This window comes from Nicotiana tomentosiformis, chromosome 8, assembly GCF_000390325.3.
Source record: "Nicotiana tomentosiformis chromosome 8, ASM39032v3, whole genome shotgun sequence".
NCBI lineage: Eukaryota > Viridiplantae > Streptophyta > Magnoliopsida > Solanales > Solanaceae > Nicotiana > Nicotiana tomentosiformis.
The window spans coordinates 51,417,726-51,443,676 of record NC_090819.1 but is presented as its reverse complement, the minus strand read 5'-3'; the positions used below and the strand labels follow the sequence as shown (position 1 = coordinate 51,443,676).

General features: G+C 37.4%; 1 non-coding gene across 1 annotated transcript; it reads left to right on the top strand.

Annotated features, from left to right (window-relative positions):
- The first annotated feature begins 4,851 nt into the window (after positions 1–4,851).
- LOC117276621 (small nucleolar RNA R71) lies at positions 4,852–4,958 on the top strand. Its single transcript, XR_004506884.1, has one exon. It is a non-coding gene; the product is annotated as a small nucleolar RNA R71 (small nucleolar RNA).
- The last annotated feature ends 20,993 nt before the right edge of the window (positions 4,959–25,951 follow it).

Here is a 25,951-nt window from a genome sequence, read left to right as displayed (position 1 = left end):
TACCGTATTCACATGGATTGGATTTAAACAATATTCTCGTAATTTCTAGCTTGTTTGCTATCCAAGATGATCAACAATTGAGAAGTATATGATTTCTAACTAAAATTACTAAGAATCTAAAGCTATTGACTAATGACAATCGAAACAAAGACAAGCAAGGAACTTACCAGTGGGAGAAAATAGTGGTTGATAGAATAGGTGCAAGATAATTATTTGGGATCTAACTCTAGATAATTCACTTCTAATGTTTAAGTGAGTCTCTCGAATTCACTCAATTATTAGTTCAAACGTTCAGCAAAAACTCCTCTCTCGATTAAGCCTTAACCTCATAAGATGAACCACTTTAAGCACGTGAAGATATGCAAGAATGCGTAATGAATTGGTCTTTAGAAAAACCTCTTTCGATTATCTTAACTAGGTTTAAACAATGATTCAACTAGCCTATTTCAATTACTTAGAAGAATATATGAACTCACCCATCAATATAATGCAAAGATATCACAAGTTATGCCTCTCTCGATTATATGAACTAATGAATATAAATGTAACAATTAAATCATCCAAAAATACTTCAATACATAAAATTAGAGTTATAATCCATAAACAATCATCAATACACGAAATCCATCAAACCCAAAAGGTAACTACTCCATAAATATGGAGCAATTCATCACATATAAAATTAAAGTATAGGAAAACATAAATTCAATCCAAACTCGTGTCTTGAGTGAGGAAGGAATGATGAAATCCTTGTGCTCATATTCTTCCAATCCCTCGTTAGCCTCCTTAGGTAGAAAGTATGTCAAATGTTCAGAAAATAATATTTTCCATGTATTTATACCAAGTAGGGTCGGCCCCAGACGAAATCACCTTTTTCTAGCCTAAATAGGATTTTCACTCTGTAAAAATTGTATAGGCACGCCGCATAGGGCGACGCGCCATGCAAGGCATGAGTGGGGAAATACAGAGCCCTTGCAAATTTAATGTCTGCTGTTGTTTTATGTTGCCGCGCCGCACAATGCAACGTACCATGCGTCGCACCTTTGCAATTAGTCTGCTGCCTTGCTTTTGTCTCGTATGATGAAGGATTAGGCAGCCACTTTGTGGTGCATGGCATCCATCACGTCAAGACAAGCCTCCAATTCAAAGGATTAAGTTTTGTACTCTTGTTGCAAACTTGCTTAGCCACAGTGCCATTTGTTAGCTTGCACGATGTGGCAGCTTATTTCATTCATTGGCATTTTTCTCTTTTATTTTTGTATGTATACTCGGTACTCGACTCCTAACACGATTCCGGCTTACTTTTTTTACTTCTACTCAAACTTCAAAGTTTCAAATTATCTATTTTAGTTCCAAACTTCTCAACTCGAAAGCATATCTTACATAACATAACACACGTAATAAGTACATAGTACTAGCAATTAGGCTCAAATACAATTAAAGTGTAGTAATTAGAGTGTAAAATATAGCTAAAAATGTGAGTTACTGGCCTACCATCAACACCCCACACTTAAACCATTGCTCATCCCCGAGCAATCAAACTACACTTCACATAGAGACAACATTTTCATCAAATAACTTCCCTAACACATTATGCCAAGAATATTTAAAACAGACTAAGCACCCTATCATAACATACTAGCCTCAAGACTCGACTCAAAAGCACCACGTATTTTTCTCAACCTACTCACTTACTCTAACACAGAGATCAAAGATTTTACCTTACCTTCGCAAATTATGTGCCCCCACACAAATAATGGAGAGTAGTTCCACACATAATAGAAATTAAGAATAATTAGGAACTCAAGATAGAAAGAATTTGCTCACTCTCAGAAACAACATTCACATGCCACAAAAAACGTACCATAGGCTTGCCCGTAGTGTACTACTCTACTAATTGAGTTCATTTAGTCAGGGATCAAGTAGGACTTTAATTGGTTGTAATGTAGGATGCGGGACAAGTAGGATACATTTTGATATGAGAGTGACTACACCTCCCTAAGCACTTTAATACATAATTACTCGTTCAAAACCCCACACTTATGTCAAACCATAACTCTACCTTCACATCAATATACATTAACTCCCTACTTCTTTAAGCACAATTACATAAAGTTATCACTATCAAGGAATATTTTGTACCACAATACAACTATATTTTTTTCTTTTTTAATTCAAGTGGCTCTTACTTTTTTAAAACAGTGCACCTTTCTCCTTATTTCATTAGTTCCACTCAAAAGCCAACCCAATCACCCCACACTTCAACTTTTGCAAAGTTCATAACAAATTCAAGTGCTCACGAGAGGTACAAGGTTCAAATAGATGGTCAATTCAAACAAATGGGTAAGGCTTATAATGTGGTTGCCAAATAACAGGATTACATGCTCAACAAGGTTAACTACAACACATAATAATTAGGTGGGTAAAAGCTTATAACTGGCTCAACAAAGAAATGCCTATATCACTTCCAAGACTGAATAAAACTACTCTTACGCTTTACAAACATACAGGGAAAGTTCTATACATCAAATGCAATGCATAGAATACAAAAAACCTCACATACACCTGGCACATAACTCACTCAAGATTGGATTATCAAGACACTCTAGTCAAAGCAGTTAAGCAAAGTTAAGATCATACAATCTAAGGTACTTATGCAAGAGTAAAAACTGAACATAAGCGTTACACTAAAGCACTCACTATTCTCAAGACATAATAAAGTCAAGAGATATTGCCTTCAATTCAAATCACAGCACATGGTTTCCTACTCCTAAAAAAATAAAAATTAACTACACCCGGTTCAAACAAAACCCTTGGAAAAGAACCGCGGCACAAAGAAAAACTAAGGGGGAATTATTACACTACCTAACAAAAGAAAATCTTTTTGTCTTTTTCTTTCAACTTTAATCCCTCAAGAAACCTGTTGATGATATCCATCGTCGGAAAAAATCGAAAATTTTAAATTTTTTTATGATTTTTTCAATTTTCTAACTACTACAACTAACAAAACTAACACATATACATATACATACAACATACAATTATCCCCCATCCCACACTTTAAGTTATGGCGCGTCCCCATGACACACAATTAAAAAGCATAAGGTAAAGGAAACTTTTCTGAATATCTAGTCGGAGTTCGAGTCAAAATCGGGCTTCATTCCTCGCCTTCGAATTAATGCACACAGCCATGCCGACAACTTCTTCTCAGTCTTCTTTGGGTACAGCCACACTTATTTTTCTTCACTCACCGCAGCCTTTTCTTTTGAGCCCTTTACTTTTCACTCAATACTAGCAGCTGGGTTTTCTTTTTGCACCCCCTTTTCTACATTCATCTCAAAAGTCACAGTCTCCTCACCCACTCTAAGCATGAGTTTCTTCTCGTGTATATCTAATATAGCTCTATCTGTTGCTAAGAATGGTCTTCCTAGGATGAGGGGGTTAAATTCATTTGGTTTGCCAGCTGCAACGATATTGGTGCAGACCTTATCTCTCCAATCTCCATCTCTAATTTCCTGTAAATAGATAAAGGCATTAAATTAATTGAGGCACCAGAATAACATAATAATTTATCAAAATGAATTGTTCCTGCAGAGCAAGGTATAGTAAAACTTCCCGGTTCTCTACACTTTTGTGGGAGTTTGTTTTGTAAGATCGCACTGCAATGCTCTGTGAGCTTGACCACCGAGGTCTCCTCGATTTTCCTTTTCTTTGTCAGAATTTTCTTCAAGAATTTGACATAAGCGGGCATTTGTGAGAGCACTTCTGTGAATGAAAAATTTACATGAACCTGTTTCAGCACATCCAGAAATCTCCCAAACTGCTTGTCCAGCTTTTCTCTACTTTGCTTGTGAGGGAAAGGTAAAACAGGCATATACTGGCTCTCCTCAGGTTTCTCCCTTCTTGATTTTTCTTCCTTCTTCTTCTTCTTCTCTTCTTCTTCTTCTTCTTCTTCTTCTTCTTCTTCTTCTTCTTCTTCTCAGTTTTCATCGAGCCTTTCTTCTTTTGATCAACAATATTATTCAGCTGCTCCCCACTTTCTTTTTCACGTTTCACATCATTTTGAATCGGGGTGGGATCTTTCAACACTTGCCCACTTCTCAAAGTTACAACATTCACTATTTCTCAGGGATTCTTTTCAGTGTCAGCGGGGAGAGTGCCTGGAACCCCCTCAGACAATATTGTTGCAATATGCCCCACTTGTCTCTCCAGGTTTCGCAAACTAGTGCCCAATTCTTTGATAGCTGCTCCATGGGCATCCAACCTCTCATTTGTGTTGATAATGAAGGCCTTCATTATATCTTCTAGACCAGGCTGAATGGGCTGTTGAGGCTGAAATTGCTTCCTCTACTGATTTTGGTATGCTGAAGCTCCTTGTCCCTGGAGTCTAGAGTTATTTTGTTTCCAAGCATTCGCAGTAGCTCCAGGTAAACTCCATGAAATACCAGGGTGCCTCTGACCCATTGCATTAAAATTGTAGTTCCCCACAACATTTACTTCCTCAATTGAGGCTTGACACTCATGAGTAGGGCGTCATCTTCCACATATATCATAAGCTGCATGAGGCTCACTTTGTATCAAGGCTAAGGCTAGCTTCCTTATCTCTTTTGTCATATCATCAAGTTATACCTGCATAGATGTATTAGCATCAACCTGGTGAACACCAGTGACCTTCTTCTTTCATCACTCTCATAGGGCCATTGATTAGGATCTTCAGATAACTTATTAAGAATTATAATTATCTCCTCTTGAGTTTTCTTCATCAACGGGCCTCCAGCTACATTGCTCAATATTCTACGTGAGGTCGGTGTCAATCCATCCCAAAAGTCCTGGAGTTGCATCCAGAGCTCAATTCCACTATGTTGACACTTTCGAACAATTTCCTTAAACCTCTCCCATGCTTCAAAAATAGTCTCGGTATCTTTCTGGCAGAAGTTATGGATTTCTCTTCTAAACTTGCTCGTTTTAGCTGAGAAGAAATATATATCAAGGAATTGTTTAGTCATCTCCTCCCATGTTCTTATCGATCCCTTAGGCAATCTTCGAAGCCACTGCTTTGCATTATCTTTGAGTGTGAAGGGGAATAAGATATATGCTTCAAGCTGAATCAATGCTGCTCGATAAGGAATGAAAGAAGTGGAATTTTCTAATAGTTCCGTAGCCTCTCGAAGATAAGTACAGACGTCTCTGTACTGATCTGCAAGACTCTACTAAACCTGCTTATGACTCGTAGCACCTATGAACCTATAGCTCTGATACCAACTTGTCACAACCTCGTAATCTCAGATCATAAGTCCCAATTTCCAAACATTACACACAAGGTACCTTGTGCCCACATTTTCCAAATCACTTACGAACGGCAAAATTCACGTGCTACCCGGTACATAGTATCCGTATAAAATGCTAATTAAGATGTTCAAGATATTTGTTTATATAACGTAAAGTAAAATTACAGTTTTTGAACCAAGTAGGAAATCAATGAGAAAATGAGTTTATTTTAGAAATTATTTGGGTGAAGAAAATAACATTTTCAAATAAAATAAAGCATCGGATAAGCTACTGAATTTAATATAGAATTTATTAAATTAAAATATAATAACAATTCTTTTTAAGTAAAGTAAAAACATCAGACAGGGTAAGGAGATTAAGTTGAGAAATCAATTAAAGTGAAATATGACAACTATTAAAAATAGTAAAGTACCGAATGAAACGACGAGTTTTAACTTAAGAGTGACATATGGTAAGCATGTTAATAATTCTTTTATTTAAAATTGTTATGTTACCAACAACTCAATAGGGTATGAGATAATGAGTCAGCGTAGTAAATTCATCTTGAATCAATTAACCAAAATAATAGTAATCGGAAAGAAAAATAGAAAATGACGGCAAAGTAGTAACTAATGAATACAATTCAATCCTCGAAAACTAGTAAAAACTGGGAATACCAATCCTCAAACTCTCGTACGAAAGAACCGAAGCCAACACAATACAACAAGGAATACAAAAAACCTAAATTGTTGCAGTGCACAACTCGATCCCACCATACAATATGATCCTCCCTTATTCCACCATGCAAATATCAATAATAATAAGTAACTATATATGTTGCGGCACGCAACCCGATCCCAGCGTACAACACCATCCTCCCTTATTTCACCATGTAAATATCAGTAATAATAAGTAAATATATATGATGCGGAGCGCAACCCGATCCCACCATATAATTAGAGTCAATATCATAATTCTCTCTTATTTCACCGCATCAATCCACCCTTATTTAACCTGTTGCGGCGCGCAACCCGATTCCACCGTATGAATATAAATCCGCCTTTATTCCACCTGTTGTGGCGTGCAACCCGATCCCACCGTACAATATAAATCCACCCTTATTCCACCTGTTACGGCGTGCAACCCGATCTATAAATAAATCAATAACATCAACAATCCAATACTCAATTTACAAGAATTTATACAATCATAGGGTATGAGTACACGAAAATGAATTAATCAGGTAAAAATCAAGGAACGCAACAAATATTACAAAAAGCAACAGGATAAGTGAAGCACGTGACAACTAAGGTATGCAATTACGACAATTAAGGCAAGTAGTAGATAAGCACAGAGTCATGGAAGAAACTCAACAATTAAAAAGGTAACAAGACAATAAGGAAGGCAATAACTGCAACTAAAGCATGTAAGGGCGAAATAACAAGTAAGGGGTACAATAAGTGCTAACAACGCCAAATAAAGCATGTAAGGGTAGATTAACAATGAGAGACATAACACATCATGACAATTCAATTAAAGGCATGAAAAGAGTCTAGATAACCTAAACCGGTCAAATACCACATATAGCCCGTGTACCCACTCATCACCTTGCGTACAAGGCTTTCACATAAAACAAATAGCACAACCAACTTAAATCCTAAGGGGTAGTTTCCCCTATACAAAGTTAGACAAGATACTTACCTTAAAGAAGCTAAACCGATACCTTAAAATAACCTTCTCGTGTGAAAAAACCTCCGAACGGCTCAAATCTAGCCAAAATAACTTAATATCATAAATAAAAACTATAGAAAATAATTCCAGATAATAAAGCTTTGATATTTAAAGAAAACTAAAAAGCCAACCCAAAAAATTAACCCGGGGCCCGCACCTCAGAACACGATAAAATTTATAAAATCTAAACACCCATTCCTATACGAGTCCAACCATACCAAAATTATTCAATTCTGACATCAAATTGGCCTTCAAACCTTCATTTTACATTTTTGAAAGACTTTACAAAAATTCTCATTTTCCCCAACTCAAACCACAAATTTAATGATAAAACAAGGATAAAGTCATGAAATAAAATAAAATTCGGGTAAAGAATACTTACCCCAATCCAACACGTGAAAAACCCCTTAAAAATCGCTCAAATCCGAGGTCTACAACTCAAAATGTGATAAAAATGGCCAAACCCTCGAAATAGAGCACTTTATAATTCTGCCCAGATATTACACATCGCGATCGCGGGACATTCCTCGCGATCGCGAAGAACAAAAATGAAGGCTACCAAAATAAGCTTATGCGAACACGCAAACGCAGACGCGGACGCGACTCACAACAACATCCTCTTATGCGATTGCGTACCTATTGATGCGAACGCGAACGCGAAAGACACATCGCAAACGCGGACCACAACAAACTAGACCTTCACGATCGCATGCACACTATCGCGACCATGATGACCAAAAACACTGAGCTCCCTGAATCACTTCACGGTCGCAAAGAGCAATAGCCACACCAGAATTCAGCAAACAAAAGCATGAAGAAATGGCCCGTAGCCCATCCGAACCACACCCGAGGCCCCCAGGATCCCGTCGAAACATACTAACAAGTTTCAAAACATAACGTGGACCTGCTCGTGGCCTCAAATTATATCAAACACCATCAAAACTACGAATCACACCTCAAATCGAACCAAGTGAACTTAGGAACTTTCAACTTTCACAACTCGCGCCGAATCATATCAAATCAATCCGAAATGATGTCAAATTTTGCATGCAAGTTTCAAATGACACAATGGAGCTATACCACCTCCCGAAATCGAAATCCAAACCCGATAGCAATAAAGTCAACTCTCGGTCAAACCTCTCAACCTTCCAAACCTCCGATCTTCTAATTTTTGCCAAAATGTGCCGAAACCTTCTAGAAATATCTAAATGCAAATTCGGGCATACGCTCAAGTCCAAAATCACCATCCGGACCTAACAGAACCATCAAAACTCCGATCTGGGGTCAAATACTCAAAAATCAAACTTGGCCAACTCTTCCAACTTAAAGCTTCTTAGTTGAGAATCATTCTTCTAAATCAATTCTGAATAACCTGAAAACCAAAACCGACGATTCACACAAGTCATAATACATCATACGATGATGCTTAAGATTTCAAATAGCTTAACAGAATGCAAATGCTCAAAATGACCGGCTGGATCGTTATATCATAACACCACCAATAATACATAACTACACATACATGAATATCTCAAGCACCTTCACACAAAAAACCAATCCCAACACGTCATACAACAAATAAAACAACTCTAACATCAATAAGAGAAATATGCTAACTAACTAATGAGCAACAAGCTTGCTTTACAACCGTTTCTATGATGATTATTCCAGACTATCTCCTTTCTAACTCTTGACACATCATTTAAAATACATGAAGTCAAATATCCCACATCTCCAGCAACTAAACAAAATAAGAACATCACCAATAATATAGCACAACAATGTTCAACAGCTAGACTTCTAGCCGACATCTCACATGTTCTCAACGACTAAACACAACCAGAACCTCAAATAACTCATACACATGAAGAACATACCGATTATTACCTTTAATATAAAGAACCAGCATATAGAAAGCTTCTCCATGACTCGAAACAAGCCACAAGTTGACTATGAACTGTAAAAATTGAGTTTTTTTTTGTAGCTCTACGATATTTTCGATGAGAGAGAATTGGGTTAGAACCCATTAGATCATGCTTAGGAAGGTTTGGAGACTGTTGGAGAGCTCTTAGAAATTTTAGGAATACATTTTGGGCGAAAAATGAACTATGTGAAGGTGTCATCGCTTTAAATAGAAAGGTGGAACCTTCCACCGCCTATGTGGGCCCTAAAGGGGGCTGCCTGCACAGTATTGTAAAAATCCGAATATCTCTCTACTCTTACATTATATTGATGAACGTTTTAATGATTTAGAAACTAGACTCGTAGATCTTTAATTTGTTGGGTGGATGGCCCCGTAAATCCAAGTGTATTCGGAGTCAACCTCAGTGACATTATACCCAAATTCTAGTAACCTTATGAACTTAAATTGTGATAAATGTTGCCGACTTTTGTTTTACAACTTTTTTAACTTCATAGCTTAACACACGATGATTATACGATTCAAATACCTCATAACATAACCTTTTTAGCATGTTAAGCACTCCTAGTCTTACCCTAAAAATACGGGATGTAACAATTCTGGTATGTTATAGAGATACTTCAGTATTATTCTATTTGAGTTCTACTTATTCGTATGTATCATTCTACTTTGCATTATATTTGGATATGTCTCGTAATTCTTTGGATACTCCTCTTTATGTGTCTACACCTGTTGGGGATTCTATTATGGGGGATCGTGTTTACCATTCTTGTGTGGTTATTATTTGGGGCTATTAGACGAGGGTTGATCTTTTGCTGCTTAATATGGTGGACTTTGATGTGATTTTGGGTACGGAGAATGTCACGCTAAGACTGTGATGTTGGCTATATCGGGATTGCCAAAAGTTAGAATGGAGTGTTCCTTGAGTCGCATTCCTAGTAGGGTGGTTTCTTTTTTGAAGGCTCAATAGATGGTAGAGAAGGGATGGTTGACAGACTTAGCTTTTGTTAGAGATGTCAGTGCTGATACTCACATGATTGATTCTGGCCCCGTAGTGAGAGAGTTTCTAGATGTGTTCCCAGTAAACCTACCGATATGCCACCCTATAGGGATATAGATTTTGGTATTGATTTGGCATCGGGCACTCAACCCATCTCTATTCCACCGTGTCATATGGCTCTTGTAGAGTTGAAGAAATTAAAAGAACAATTGCAGGAATTGTTGGATAAAGGTTTCATCAGTACGATTGATTCACCTTAGGTTGCATGGGTACTATTTGTGAAGAAGAAAGACGGTTCCATGATGACTTGCATTGACTACAAGAAATTGAACAAGATTACCATCAAGAATAAGTATTCACTGCCTCATATTGATGACTTGTTTGACTAGCTTCAGGTTGCTAGAGTGTTCTCAAAGATTGACTTGAGATCGGGGTACCATCGGTTAAAGATCAAGACTTCGGACATTCCTAAAATGGCTTTTAGAACCCGTTATGGCATTATGAGTTCTTAGTTATGTCTTTTGGTTTGACTAATGCCTTGGTAGCTTTCATACATTTGATCAACAATGTGTACTAGCCTTATTTAGATTCTTTCTTTATTGTGTTAGTTGATGATATCTTAGTCTATTCCCATAGTAAGGAGGAGCACGAGCAACATTTGAGGATGGCGCTTTAGGTCCTTAGGGAGAAGAAGTTATGTGCCAAGTTCTCGAAGTTTGAGTCCTGGTTGGATTTAGTGGCTTTCTTGGGCCTCATGGTGTCTAGTGAGGGGATTAAGGTGGATTTGAAGAAAATTGAGGCGGTAAAGAGTTGGCCTAGACCTTCTACAGCCACAAATATAAGGAGTTTTCTAGGTTTGGCTGGTTACTGTTGTTTCTTCGTGGAGTGTTTCTCGTCTATTACACTTCCATTGACCAAGTTGACTCAGAAGGGTGCTCTATATAGGTTACCTGACGAATGTGAGGGGAGGTTTTAGATGCTCAAGACTGCTTTGACCATAACCCCAATCTTGGTAATGCCGTCAGGATCGGGGTCATATATGGTTTATTTTGATGCTTCACGTGTGGGTCTTCAATGTGTGTTAATGCATGTAGATAGGGTGATTTCATAGGTGTCATGCCAGTTGAAGCCCCATGAGAAGAATTATTCGATGCATGAGTTGGAGAGGGTCATGCCTGTAGATCTGGGGCGATTGTATATCGCATTGGAGAGGGTCATACTGCGTTCACAGTGAGTTAATTTGAGGTTGTGACTTTTTGTGCTTCGCGATCAAGGAAATGACCGCTGTCGCGAAGGGTATTGCTGGCAAGAACACTTAAGTGTTATATTTGAAGATTTTAACCTATTCTCTCATATTTTGAACCTTAGACTTAGAGAGTGGCAATTGTTGAAGAAGATTTTCACACAAGGCAAGATGGTAAGTTATTTGTACTTGATTTTGATATTATATCTTGTTTTCCATGGATTATTAGATTTGAAAGAGAAATTTGGGGGTTTTGACTATAATATTGGAGAGTGTAAATTGAGATTTGGAAGTCAATTTGGACTCGGTTTTGGAATCTAATCTTAAGTTTAGATTCGTGGGGTTATGGATAGTCGGGATCTATTCCTTGACTCGTGTTTTTACCATGTGTGCTCGGGTTGACTTTTGAGGATTTGAGAAAGATCAAAGCTTAATTGTTTGAAATTAATTCATGTGGCTTTGTTTGACGTTATTGAGTTATTTTTGGCTAGATTCGAGCTAGTCAGAGGTTGTTTCTACTGAAAGGTGATTTTGCAAGGTTGATTTGGCCTATTTGAAGTTAGTATCCTACCTAATCTTGTGTGAGGGAATGACCCTTAGTATTGAACCTTATTTGTATAATATTAATGTATGTATAGTGACGTATATGCAAGGCGACGAGCGTATATGGGGGTGCTATGTATGAAAACTGACCGTATTAGACTCCAGGGTTCTACTATGCCTTAATTTGAAGGTATGCTCTTTCTGATACATGTGTAATCCTTTCTATGACTGTGTGAGCTAATCCTTTCATGCTAGAGATCATATTTTAGGATTATTACCTCCTAATTACCCAAGATGGGTATTTTTGGAATCGTTGCTAAACAGATTTAGCCATAGTCATATCTTATATCTTGAGCACACATCTGCACTTTATTATTTTTATGTCCTTGTGCACCTTATTGATGAATTGTGAGAATATGTCTCTTGATGATAAATTATTATCTTAATTTCATTATGATTATGGAACCTATGGACATGTTGGGTGGATTGATGGGGTGTTGGCATGAGGTATCTTCCATGCAGATATTGTTAGTGCGATGATGTTGTGGCACGAGGTTATTGTCATGCGATAGTGACGGTATTGTTGATGTTGTGGCATGAGATTTTTGCTATGAGAAGGCCCCTCAAATTTTCGCCAATGAATTTAAGGTTTCGTAGTGCCGAGGCAGGCTAATATGTTCGAAGGTAGTAGAATGTATTGAAAAGTTGGTGGAAATATTTGGCAGAAGAAGGCAATTCTGCGGTCAATTTCGTGACCGCAGAACCATTCCGCGGACCGCATAATCATCGCGGAGTTAGTAGAGATTACCATTTTAGAGATTTGTAGTCAAGTTTGCATAATAGGTATTTGACAAAATTTCTAAGAGAGTTACACCATGAGAATCCTTCTAATTATTATCCGATTTTTGCTATCTTCCTATAAATTGATATTGCTAGAGGTTTTGGGACGTTGTAATAACTTAAAGAAAGCTCAAGCAAGGTATGTTGGCTAAACTTCTCTCTTACAATTGAATTTCATGATGTTCCCGCAAGCTTCGAGTATGGTTGGCCCAGGTTCCTAATTCTCATGTTCCGAGTGGTTCCTAACAAATTTGAATATCCCAAGTAAGTGTTGTATTGAAAGGTGTACATACTCAAACTGTGTTTCAATTGCTCCTACCTTATCATGATCTCCATCGTGAATGTGTTTAAGTATAGTTTATGTATTAAAATGTTATGACTTTGATCCATATTTTGTATGAAAGTTTATTAAGATTAACTTGGAAAGAAAACAAAATGTGCTTAAGACTCTTGCAGCTCATATACATATCAAATCTCCATTTCCAAATGCCCTTATTGCTGATAAACTATGACGATGTTTAGAAGTGAAAGAAGTGAGAGTGAGAGTGAGATGTAAAATGTGGCCATAGTTGTCGTAACTAGTGCATATGATTTGAATCTATATTTCAATCGTAAATCACCATAATCTCCTTTGTAAGAGTTTCCAATGTGTTTTTAGTCCTTATTTACCCATGAGTTGAAATTGTGCATTATCTTTTTAGACAAGTATTTCAAAACTAAATGGTGTAATACTCTTTATGATTTGTAACTTGTGTTGCGATTGCAAGTCATTTTGCTCCATACTTTGGAAAGAAAATTATTGTGTTTAAAGCATTCATTACTAATGAACTTAAGGTTATGATTTTCGGAATATTCTATGTGTTGATTTTTATGATGATGATCCTTGAAAGTAAAGAAATGAAAGTGTGGAATATGAGATACGGCTACCGTGCCTTGGATGAAGAATCATATGAATGGCCAAGAGAGCCAATGAAATAATAATATTGTGATGGGTTGAAAGTACTACTGAAGCTTTATATGGTGTGATAGGTTATGCGGTGAATGTATTTGCATTTCTGTTTCCTTTGTGTGCAAAACAAAAATGTTTTTGGGAGTATCATTTGGGAACCGAGGAAGGGTGGGCTGTAACGGCCCACACCCGAAACTACACGTGCCACTGCAAGAGTGATTTGTGATTATTCCCCTTATTTGAAATGAGATTGACGTGTTGAGAATATTCTTCTTGATTGGGATGAGATTGTTGATAGCCCAGGATTTTATGTCGACTCACACGACATATGTGGGAAGACGACCTAGTTGGTCGGGTGGTGATCAGACGCCATATATCATGCATAGTGGTTCCTACTCTTGGTAACCACCTTTCTTTCGCATCACATGTCAATCCACATTGTTCGTGGAGAGATGGCCTAGCCGATCAGCCATGATCGGACTCCGTGCTAAAAGTACGGTGGTATATCGGTGCTAATGATCTCCCAACCAAAAATAATATTATTTTCATATTTCAAAAATTGTTACTCCCTCCGGTCCACAATAAGTGACCAATTTGCCTTTTTATTTTGGTCCAAAATAAGTGTCCATTTATATAATAAAGAAAAAATTCAATATATTTTTTCAAAATTACCCTTATGTACGTATCTCTAAAAGGTCTTTTACTCTTCGTATTAAATTATGCTGCAACATTTAATTAAGGGTAGTTTAGTCACACCAACTATTTTTGTCTAGAATTTAGTATTTCATTAATAGATGTGCCCAAGGCAAATTGGTCACTTATTGTGGACCAGAGGGAGTATGTTTTAACTTGGCATTTGGATATCATTGATTGTAACTTGTTTCTTCCATGGTTTTCCCCTTCTTAAATTGGCATTCTATTTCGAAAGAGGTCATTTAGCTTTACATACTAGTACTATTCTACATGTACTAACGTCCCTTTTGCTGGGGGCGCTGCATCTTCAATGGATGCGGATGGTTCGGCAGCGGGCAACCTCGGTCCTCTACGATCTCGAAACACATACTTAAATGATGCTCACTAGTCAAATATAGTATAGTATAATATCGTATCCATAGGGATTGGATTTAAACAGTATTCTTATAGTTTCTAGCTTGATTGCTATACAAGATGATCAACAATTGAGATTTATATGATTTCTAACTACAAATAACTAAGAATCTAAAGCTATTGACTAATGACAATCGAAACAAAGGTAAGCAAGGAAGTTATCAGTGGGAGAAAACAAGGGTTGATAGGATAGGTGCAAGATAATTATTGGGATCTAACTCTAGAAAATTTACTTCTAAGGTTTAAGTGAATCTCTCGAATTCACTCAATTATTAGCTCAAACGTTCAGTAAAACTCCTCTCTCGATTAAGTCTTAACCTCACAAGATGAACCAATTTAAGCCCGTGAAGATATGCAAGAATGCGCAGTGGATTGGTCTTTAGGAAAACCTCCTTCGATTATTCTCCTAACTAGGTTTAATCAATAATTCAACTAGCCTCTTTCAATTACTTAGAAGAATTAATGAACTCAACGAACAATATAATGCAAAGATATCACAAGTTATGCCTCTCTCGATTACATGAATAAGTGAATATAAATGCAACAATTAAATCATCAAAAACGCTTCAATACATAAAACTAGAGTTACAATCCAAAAACAATCATCAATATACCAAATCCATCAAACCCTAAAGAGAACTACTCCATAGACATGGAGCAATTCATCACAAATATAATAAAAGTGTAGGAAAACATAAATTTGATCCAAACTCGGGTCTTGGGTGAGGAAGGAATGATGAAATCCTTTTGCTCGTATCCTTCCAACTCCTCCTCAGCCTCCTTAGGTCGAATGTGTGTCAAAAGTCCAGAAAATAACGTTTATCCATGTATTTATACCAAGTAGGGTCGGGGCCAGACGAAACCACCTTCTCCTAGCCAAAATAGGAAAATTACTCTGTAAAAAATACACAAGCATGCCGCATGGGGCGACGTGCCATGCGGGGCATTAGTGGGGAAATCCAGAGAGCTAACTTCTGACAGACAACTGGGATTTGCACAAGCGCGACGCCCTACACGCCGCCCCACACGCCGCGGCAGTAGAGATTTCTAAGAGTATGGATCAATTCTCAATTTACGACGTCCAGACTTGGTCCTCGACCCCCGAACACGATCCCAACTTAATCCCTTGTGCTTTTACTCAGACTTCAAAGTTCCTAATAGCTCAAATTCATTCCATACCATCTACATAGCTCATAATTACTCCTACAAGGCATACAACACACAATAAGTGTGAAACACTATCAATTAAAGCTCAAACACGACTAAAGTGCGGTGAATTAGAGTGCAATAAGCGACTAAAATACGTAATTATAGCCTACCACCAACACTCCACACTTAAACCATTGCTCGTCCTCGAGCAATCAAACTACACTTCAAATAAACTCGACCTTTTTTAACATCTCTCATAACTCATCACACCAAGAATATTTAAAACAGATTAAGCACAATATCATAACATCCTAGCCTAAAGATTTGACTCAAAAGCACCACGAATTTTCACAACCCGCTCACTTACTCTAACACAGAGGTCAACGACATTACCTTTCCTTTATGAATAAAATGCCCTCACACAATAATAGAGAGTAGTTCCACACATAATGAAATTCAAAAAAATCAGGAACTCAAGATAGAAAGAATTCACTCACTCTCAGAAATAACATTCATATGCCACAAAAAATGTACCATAGGCTTGCCCGTAGTGTACTACTCTACTAATTGAGCTCATTTAGTCAAGGATTAAATAGGACTTTAATTGGTTGAAATGTAGGCTACGGGCTGGGTAGGATACATTCAGATATAAGAGTGACTACACCTCCCTAATCACTTTAATACATACAATTAATCATTCAAAACCTCACACTTATGTCAAACCAAAACTCCACCTTCACATCAATATACATTAACTCCCTACTTCTTTAAGCACAATTACATCAAGTTACCACTTTAAAATAATATTTTTCACAATCATACACTTATTTTTTCTTTCTTTTTTAAAACATTGAACCTTTCTCCTTAGTTCGATAGTTCCACTCAAAAGCCAAACCAACCACCCCACACTTCAACTTTTATAAAGTTCATAACAATTTCAAGTGCTCATGAGAGGTAAAAGGTTCAAATAGATGGTCAATTCAAACAAATGGGTAAGGGCTTGTAATGTAGTTGCCAATGAAACAGAATTACAGGCTCAAAGGGGTTAACTAAGATACATAATAATTAGGTGGGTAAACATATATCTGGCTCAACAAAGAAACACCTATATCTCTTCCAAGACTGAATAAAACTACCATTTCTCTTTGCAAACACACAGGGCAAGTTCTAGACATCAAATGTAATGTCCAAAATACACAAAACCTCGCACACACATGGCACGTAACTCACTCAAGATCAGACTCATCAAGACACTCTAGTCAAAGAAGTTAAGCAAAGTTAAGATTATACAATTTAAGGTACTTATATAAGAGTAAACAACTGAGCCTAAGCGTCACAACTAAAGTACTTACTATTCTCAAGGCATAATAAAGTCAAGAGATATTGCCTTCCATTCAAATCACAGCACAAGAGTTTCTACTCCTAACAAAAAAAACTAACTATACCCGGTTCAAACAAAGCCCTTGAAAAAGAACCGCGGTACAAAGAAAAACCAAGGGGGAATTATTACACTACCTACAAAAGAAAATCTTTTTGTCTTTTTCTTTCAACTTTAATCCCTCAAGAAACCTGTCGAATGATATCCATCGTCGGGAAAAAAATGAAATTTTTTCAAATTTTTATGGTTTTTTCAATTTTTTCTATCTCTAACTACTACAACTAACAAAAAGAAAACTAATATACATACATACAAATATCCCCCACCCCACACTTTAAGTTATGGAATGTCCCCATGACACATAATTAAAAAGCATAAGATAGAAGAAACTTCCCTAAATATCTAGTCGGGTTCTGAGTCGAAGTCGGGTTCCATTGCTCTCGCTCGAACTAATGCACACATCCATGCAGACAGCTTATTCTCAGCCTTTTTGGGGTACACCCCATACTTATCTTCCTCACTCAGTGCAGCCGTCTCTTTTGAGCCCTTCACTTTCCACTCAACACTCGCAGCTGGTTTTCCTTTTTGCACCCCCTTTCCTAAATTCATATCAAAAGTCATCGTCTCCTCACCACTCTAAGCATGAGTTTTCTCTCGTGTATATCTAATATTACTCTACCCGTGGCTAAGAATGGGCTTCCTAGGATAAGGGGGACCTCCTTATTCTACTCCATATTCACCAGTATAAAGTCTACAGAAAATACGAACTTATCCATCTGAACTAACACATCTTCCACAATCCCCTCGGGTTAGAGTCGTTTGGTCTGCCAGCTACAAAGATATTGGCACCGACCTTATCTCTCCAATCTCCTTCTCTAGTTTCCTGTAAATAGATAGAGGCATTAAGTTAATTGAGGTACCAGAATCACATAAAGACTTATCAAAATTAATAGTTCCTAAAGAGCAAGGTATAGTAAAATTCCCTGGATCTCCACACTTTTGTGGGAGTTTATTTTGCAATATCGCGTTGCAATGCGCTGTGATCTTGACCACTAAGGTCTTCTCAATTTTCTTTTTCTTCGTCAGGATCTCCTTCACGAATTTAGCGTAAGACAACATTTATGAGAGCACTTCTGTGAATGATAAGTTTACATGAACTTGTTTCAGTACATCCAGAAATCTCACAAACTACTTATCCAGCTTTTCTCTACTTTACTTTTGAGGAAAAGGTAAAACAGGCATATACTAGCTCTTCTCAGGTTCCTCCCTTATTGAAGTATCTTCTTTCTTCTTTTTCTCAGCTTTTATCTGGCCCTTCTTCTTTTTCTCAACATCATTCTTCAGCTGCTCCCCACTTTCTTTTTCAAGTTTCGCATCAATTTGGATAGGGGTGGGATCTTTCAACACTTGCCCACTTCCCATAGTTACAACATTTACTATTTCTTTGGGGTCTCTCTTAGTATCAGCGGGGAGAGTTCCTGGAATCCTCTCAGATAATATAGTCACTAGCTGCCTAACCTGTCTTTTCAGGTTTCGAAAACCAGTGCCCAACTCTTTGATAGCTGCTCCATGGGCGTCCAACCTCTCATCTGTCTTGATAATAAAGGCCTTCATTAGATCTTCTAGACCAGGCTGAATGGGCTGTTGAGGCTGAAATTGCTGCCTCTGCTGATTTTGGTATACTGGAGCTCCTTGTCCCTGGGACCTAGAGTTATTTTATTTCCAAGCATTCGCAGTACATCCAGGTGAACTCCATGAAAAACCGGGGTGCCTCTGACCCATTGCGTTGAAATTGTAGTTTCACACACCATTAACTTCCTCACTAGAGACTTGACACTCATGAGTAGGGTGTCCACTTCCACATATATCACAAGAGCATGCAGCTCATTTTGAATCGAGGCTAAGGTTAGCTTCCTTATTTCTTTATCCATAACATCAAGATGTACCTGTACAAGTGTATTAGCATCAACTTGGTGAACACCAGTTGATCTTCTTCTTTCAACACTCTTAGAGGGCCATTTATTTGCATCTTCAGACAACTCATCAAGAATTTTAACTATTTCCTCTGGAGTCTTCTTCATCAATGGGCCTCCATATGCATTGCTCAATGTTCTGCGTGAGGCCGGTGTCAATCCATCCCAAAAGTCCTGGAGTTGCATCCAGAGTTCAATTCCGCTGTGTTGACACTTTCGAACAATCTCCTTAAACCTCAACCATGCTTCAAAAATAGTTTCCGTATCTTTTTGGCAGAAGTTATAGATTTCTCTTCTAAACTTGTCCGTCTTAGCTGAGGAGAAATATTTATCAAGGAATTTTCTGGTCATCTCCTCCCATGTTCTAATCGATCCCGTAGGTAAGCTTTGAAGCCACTATTTTGCATCATCTTTGAGTGTGAAGGGGAATACCCTCAAATAAACTACATCTCGTGATACACCATTGTATTGAAGGGTGTTCATAATCTCCTCGAAGTTCATTAGATGTGTGTTTGGATCTTCGTTTGGCTTCCGTTTGAAGCAACCCTTGCTTCAACTCAAAATTATTTGCTGTAATTGGAGGTAGTCTAACACTTGATATACCTTGATTGTAGACCAATCTAGCATAATTGCCAATTGGTCTCCCAGGCCCGGGAGCTATATTTTTGAACTGGTCTGCACCCAAGGGTTGGTTTTGAGCAATTCTCCGACCCCTCTCTTCTTCATAGATAATCTGTGCATCTCTAATAACTGCTTCCTCAGCATCCTGTGCAGCTTGTTCTCTTCGTTGGGCTGCCTCTCTTGCAGCCAAATCTACATTATCATCACCCTTTCCAGCCATAGTTTCTTTGGTTGAGGGTTGCCTATCCTTTTCTAACATCTCGATGAGATTTCTTTCCTTTCTCAGCTGTCGTAGTTGTTTTTTAATTTCTAGCTCGTTTGGTAGCACTTCCTTCGCAGAAGTTCAAGTCATGCACCAATCTTAACCTATAACCTGCACACAGTCAAAGACCACCAAACGTAAAAAGAGAAAAATAAAATAAAATAAAATAAAAGAAAAATTCCTGAATTAGCACTACAAACTATTTCAAATAGAGGGATAGAAAAAAGTGGGGGGCCGGAAAAGGGACTAGGGTTGGAAAGTTGGAAATTTTGGCTTTATTCATCAATTATCTTCTTTAATTTTTTCGCCTCTTTGAGATTTCAATAAGAAAAACTTATACCAAAAAAAAAATGTTTCGTGTTAGTTAGGATTAGAGTTTCAAAAACAAAATATACAGAAATATAAATTTTCGCTTTTTCATTCTAATTTCGGATTTTGTTTCAAAAATAGATTTTACTTGAGGTACTGAGATTTGGTTCGAGTTCGTCGCCGATCGACGTCCGTTCATGGTTGCTAGTTCCTGTTGCTTGGCTGCTGTTACTTCAGATTTCCATTGCTGGACTCACTTGTATTCGATTCCAAGCGAAATTAATTAAAGAGTTTCGCATTCTCAGAAAACATCAATCTGAGTGTGAAGGTAAAGAAAATGAGGTCCTCAATGTAGCTGCTTAACTGTTGTAAAGAATCAACTCCTCAGGTTAAAGGATCAGCTCCTCCTAATTGATACTTGTACGTATGTACAAGACAGTAACTTTATCTCAAAGTTACCCAAGTCCGAGTTTGGTGGAAGATGACTGCTATAAGTCATAAAGGTAGTTGCTCAAGAAGATACTGATAAATCAGTAAGAGACAAAAGTCCCAAAGCTTGTGGAATCCTTGGAACAGTAGGAGTCCTATCAAAGAAGAAGCTGACTATGAATAGGACTCCTAGATCTCAAGTCGTGTTTAAATAGGATTGACTTTGGACTTTTGAACTATCCTTTTACACATCAACAAAAGTGTCATAAGTTATTTTTACTTGTGTTAAGTACTTGCTTCGTATTCTCCCGAGTCAGTCTAGTGAATGTGTTTTAGGAAATTGAGTTGTAATCAAATGTCATAAACAATTAGTGAGTTGGAGTTAATATTTTGCTTTACAAGTTAGAGTAACTTGTGAATCAAATAGGAGTAGTGGAAGTACTGGAGAGTATTGAATTACAGTTTTGTAATTGATACATTTTGGCTCATTGTTCTAGTGGAGTTGGAGTTGAAAAAAAAACTATTTCAAACAATGTTGATTGCCAATCCCCGACAACGACGCCAAAATTTGACAAGTTCGAAACACACACTTAAATGATGGTCACTAGTCAAATATAATATGGTATAATATTGTATCCACATGGATTGGATTTAAACAGTATTCTTGTAGTTTCTAGCTTGATTGCTATCCAAGATGATCAACAATTGAGATTTCTATGATTTCTAACTACAATTAACTAAGAATCTAAAGCTATTGTCTAATGACAATCGAAACAAAGGTAAGCAAGGATTTTGTATTTTCTTAATGGATGTGCCCAAGGCAAATTGGTCACTTATTGTGGACCATAGGGAGTATGTTTTAACTTGGCATTTGGATATCAATGATTGTAACTTGTTGCTTCCATGGTTTTTCCCTTCTTATATTGGCATTCTATTTCAAAAGAGGTCATTTAGCTTTACATACTAGTACTATTCCACATATACTAACGTCCCTTTTGCTGGAGGCGCTGCATCTTCAATGGATGTAGGTGGTTCGGCAGCGGGCAACCTTGGTCCTCTACGAGCTCAAAACACACACTTAATATTATATAGTATAATATCGTATAGTATTATAGTATAGTATAATATCGTATCCATAGGGATTGGATTTAAACAATATTCTTGTAGTTTCTAGCTTGATTGCTATACAAGATAATCAACAATTGAGATTTATATGATTTCTAACTACAATTAACTAAGAATCTAAAGCTATTGACTAATGACAATCGAAACAAAGGTAAGCAAAGAAGTTATCAGTAGGAGAAAACAGGGGTTGAAAGGATAGGTGCAAGATAATTATTGTGATCTAACTCTAGAAAATTCACTTATAATGTTTTAGTGAGTCTCTCGAATTCACTCAATTATTTGTTCTAACGTTCAGCAAAACTCGTCTCTCGATTAAGTCTTAACCTCACAAGATGAACCAATTTAAGCCCGTGAAGATATGCAAGAATGCATAGTGGATTGGTCTTTAGGAAAACTTCCTTCGATTATTCTCCTAACTAGGTTTAATCAATAATTCAACTAGCTTCTTTCGATTACTTAGAAGAATTAATGAACTCAACCAACAATATAATGCAAAGATATCACAAGTTATGCCTCTCTCGATTACATGAACAAGTGAATATAGATGCAACAATTAAATCATCCAAAAATGCTTCAATACATAAAACTAGAGTTACAATCCAAAAACAATCATCAATACACCAAATCCATCAAACCCTAAAGAGAACTACTCCATAGACATGGAGAAATTCATCACAAATATAATAAAAGTATAGAAAAACATAAATTCGATCCAAACTCGGGTCTTGGGTAAGGAAAGAATGATGAAATCCTTGTGTTCGTGTCCTTCCAACTCCTCCTTAGCCACTTAGGTCGAATGTATGTTAAAAGTCTAGAAAATAATATTTATCCATGTATTTATACCAAGTAGGGTCTGGCCCAGATCAAACCACCTTCTCCTAGCTAAAATAGGAAAATTACTCTGTAAAAAATACACAGGCGCACCGCATGGGGTGACGCGCCATGCGGGGCATTAGTGGGGAAATCCAGAGAGCTAACTTCTGACAGGCAACGGGGATTTTCACAAGCGCGGTGCCCCACATGCCGCGGCAGTGAAGATTTCTCAGAGTATGGATCATATCTCAATTTTTGACAACCAGCCTTGGTCCTCAACCCCCGAACACGATCCCGGCTTAATCCCTTGGGCTTTTACTCAGACTTCAAAGCTCAAAATAGCTCTAGTTCATTCCATACCATCTATATAGCTCAGAATCGATCCTACAAGGCATAAAACACACAATAAGTGCGAAACACTATCAATTAAAGCTCAAACACGACTATAGTGCAGTGAATTAGAATGCAATAAGTGACTAAAATACGTAATTATGGCCTACCATCAGTCCTCGTTAGTAGTTACTCTCTATTCAGCAGGTCTTGGTGAGCCCTACTCTGTTCTGGGCCTAATGTCACTTGATGTTGTACTGGTGTTTTGAGGTTTAGCCGGGGCCTTGTCGCCGACACTTTCATACTACTCTTTTGTTGTACATAGAGGCTCCGTAGATATGTTGTGGGTGGTGTATTGAGTAATGAATTAGAAGGGTTGGTATTTGGAAAATATGTTTCCCTCGTAATTATGAACTTATAATAATTTGGAAATTGTAAAATGAATATCCTTGGAGTAATGAAAAAGAATGTGGAGCACTTGACTCTTCTCATATATATTTCTTGTGACTAATTCTTAAATTGTTCATGAGTAAGTTTGGGTAGAAGGCATCAAGTAGGATTGCTTGACCGGGGTATCTCGGTTGAGCGCCGGTCACTCTTCCCGAGGTCGGGGCGTGACAATTATTGTTATGGAACGAGATTTTTTCTGTGCAGTGTGTGGATATGGATCCACCCCCTAGGGTCGCGCTCTTATGTTTTTCTCTTTATAGTGTACACGCGCATTGTAATAATTTGATAAATGTGATTGATTTTGATGTGGAGCATAAGTGTGGAACTCTTGATTGATGATGAGTGGAGTATAAGGGTGGCGTTGTAGATTGAGGATGAGCGGAGTTTAAGGGTGGGTTTCTTGATCATGCATTTTACATGTTTTAACGTTGCAATTAACATGCTATCCTATGCCTCTGTTATTATTTGATGATTTGATTGTCCAGATAGATTTATCTATGTTGAACTGATATCTCATATTTTTGTTGAGTTAACGGTCTTGCACCTTGTCATATTCTTGTTGCAAGTTATTATGTATATTGTTTAGGTTCTTTGATTAGTGAGTATCACATTACTTGAACCTTATCACAAGTTCACCGAGGTTAGTCTAGACATGTTGTCCTGTACTCATACTATACTTCTGCATATTTTTGTGTAGATCTGGGTGTTGAAGGCAGCAGACTTCGTGAGTAAGCACATTGTTGATCGAGATGATTCTAGGAAGTGTTGCATGACCACCACAGACCCTTGGAGTCCCCTTCCCCTATTTTATACAGATGTATTACTTTCAGACAATATTGTTCTCTTGCGATTTCTTATGTATTCAGTTTAGAGCTCATGACTCTGTACTACCTGGTATTGGAAGTTGGTATTGTGTATCTCCATTTTGGCTTATGTTGATTATTTATCCAGCAAATTATGATGATTTAGACTTATATTATCATGTTTTGATGGTTGAATGTTATTAGTGTGATTGGCTTATCTAGCCGTGGAGGTTAAGTGCCATCACGACCTTTGGTAGAATTTTGAGTCGTGACAACATCAAAATCTTTTTACTTCAAAATGTAAGTTTAGCAAAGGCTAAATAAACCTGAGCTCGAAATATTACTCTATATATGAAATAAGTGACACTAGTCTATGAAGCCTTTAAGATCATCAAAAACTATATAAGTACCGAGACAAGGACCCGACCTACCCAAACATCAATAAGCACGTAGGAATATTAAATTAGCCTCGGGAAGAATTGAGGCTCACCCAACACAGCTGAAATACAAATTGATGCCTAGCTGATAGGTTGACTACTCTGTTGACTACTCTGAACATTTGTACCTGCATCGTGAAATGCAGCCCCCCGCAAAAGGAATGTATGTATTGTCGAATGGTACTTGTAGTAAGACATAAATAACTTAATAAAGAAATACACTTGATATGAAGTAAGCTCAAGGAAGAGATCATGTAACCTGAAAGAGACACCCAGTATAATCAGTTATGCACATATGAACACTAAGAGACATCATATAGCACCACATTCCTAGTCTAACCAATTTTAGTATGTTACATCTTTGGATAGTTCATTGTAGCACTTGGGATCGTTATACTTTGTCACATTTGGATCATTGTACATTAGATCTGTTCTTTTATTCTTTGGAGCAAGTGAGCCACAGGAGCCATATAACACATGAGCAAGTGATTAAGCCGCTAGGGTCTCGTACACTGGATCATATGAACTGATTAATCGGCAAATGTCTCATGCTATGCACGGGATCGGTTTTCTCAGACAGCACATGAGCAGATTATTAACATTCTCGGAATACCATTTTATTATCTTATGAAAGGCATTATACATTTTTCAATATGATAGTTATACTTGTGAAGATGATTCAATTAACATTCATGGCATAGACATCTCAAATAAAGGAACATAAACCTCTCAATTGGGAAGATGAATCCTTTCGATGAAAGCCTTCGGTTTGGTATGTTCCGACGAAAGATCAGTGTTAGAATCATGTGATCAATGCATGGATATCGATGTTCAACTTTGGAATTGACTTAACCTGAAGATTGCACCTTGTTATTTTCTTTGTCGTACATTTTACATGTTTTCACGTTGCAATTAATACGCTATCCTATGCCTTTGTTATTATTTGATGATTTGATTATCAAGATTGATTTACCTATGTTGAACTGATATTTCATGTTTTTGTTGTGTTGACGGTATTGCACCTTGTCATATTCTTGTTGCAAGTTATAATGTATATTGTTCATGTTCTTTGATTAGTGAGTATCACATGACTTGATTAGTCTAAACTTGTTGTCCTGTACTTATACTACACTTTTGCACATTTTTGTGTAGATCTAGGTGTTGAAGGCACTGGACTTTGTGAGTGAGCACATTGCTGATCGAGATGATTCTAGGCAGTATTGCATGACCATCACAGACCCTTGGAGTCCCCTTCCCCTATTTCATATAG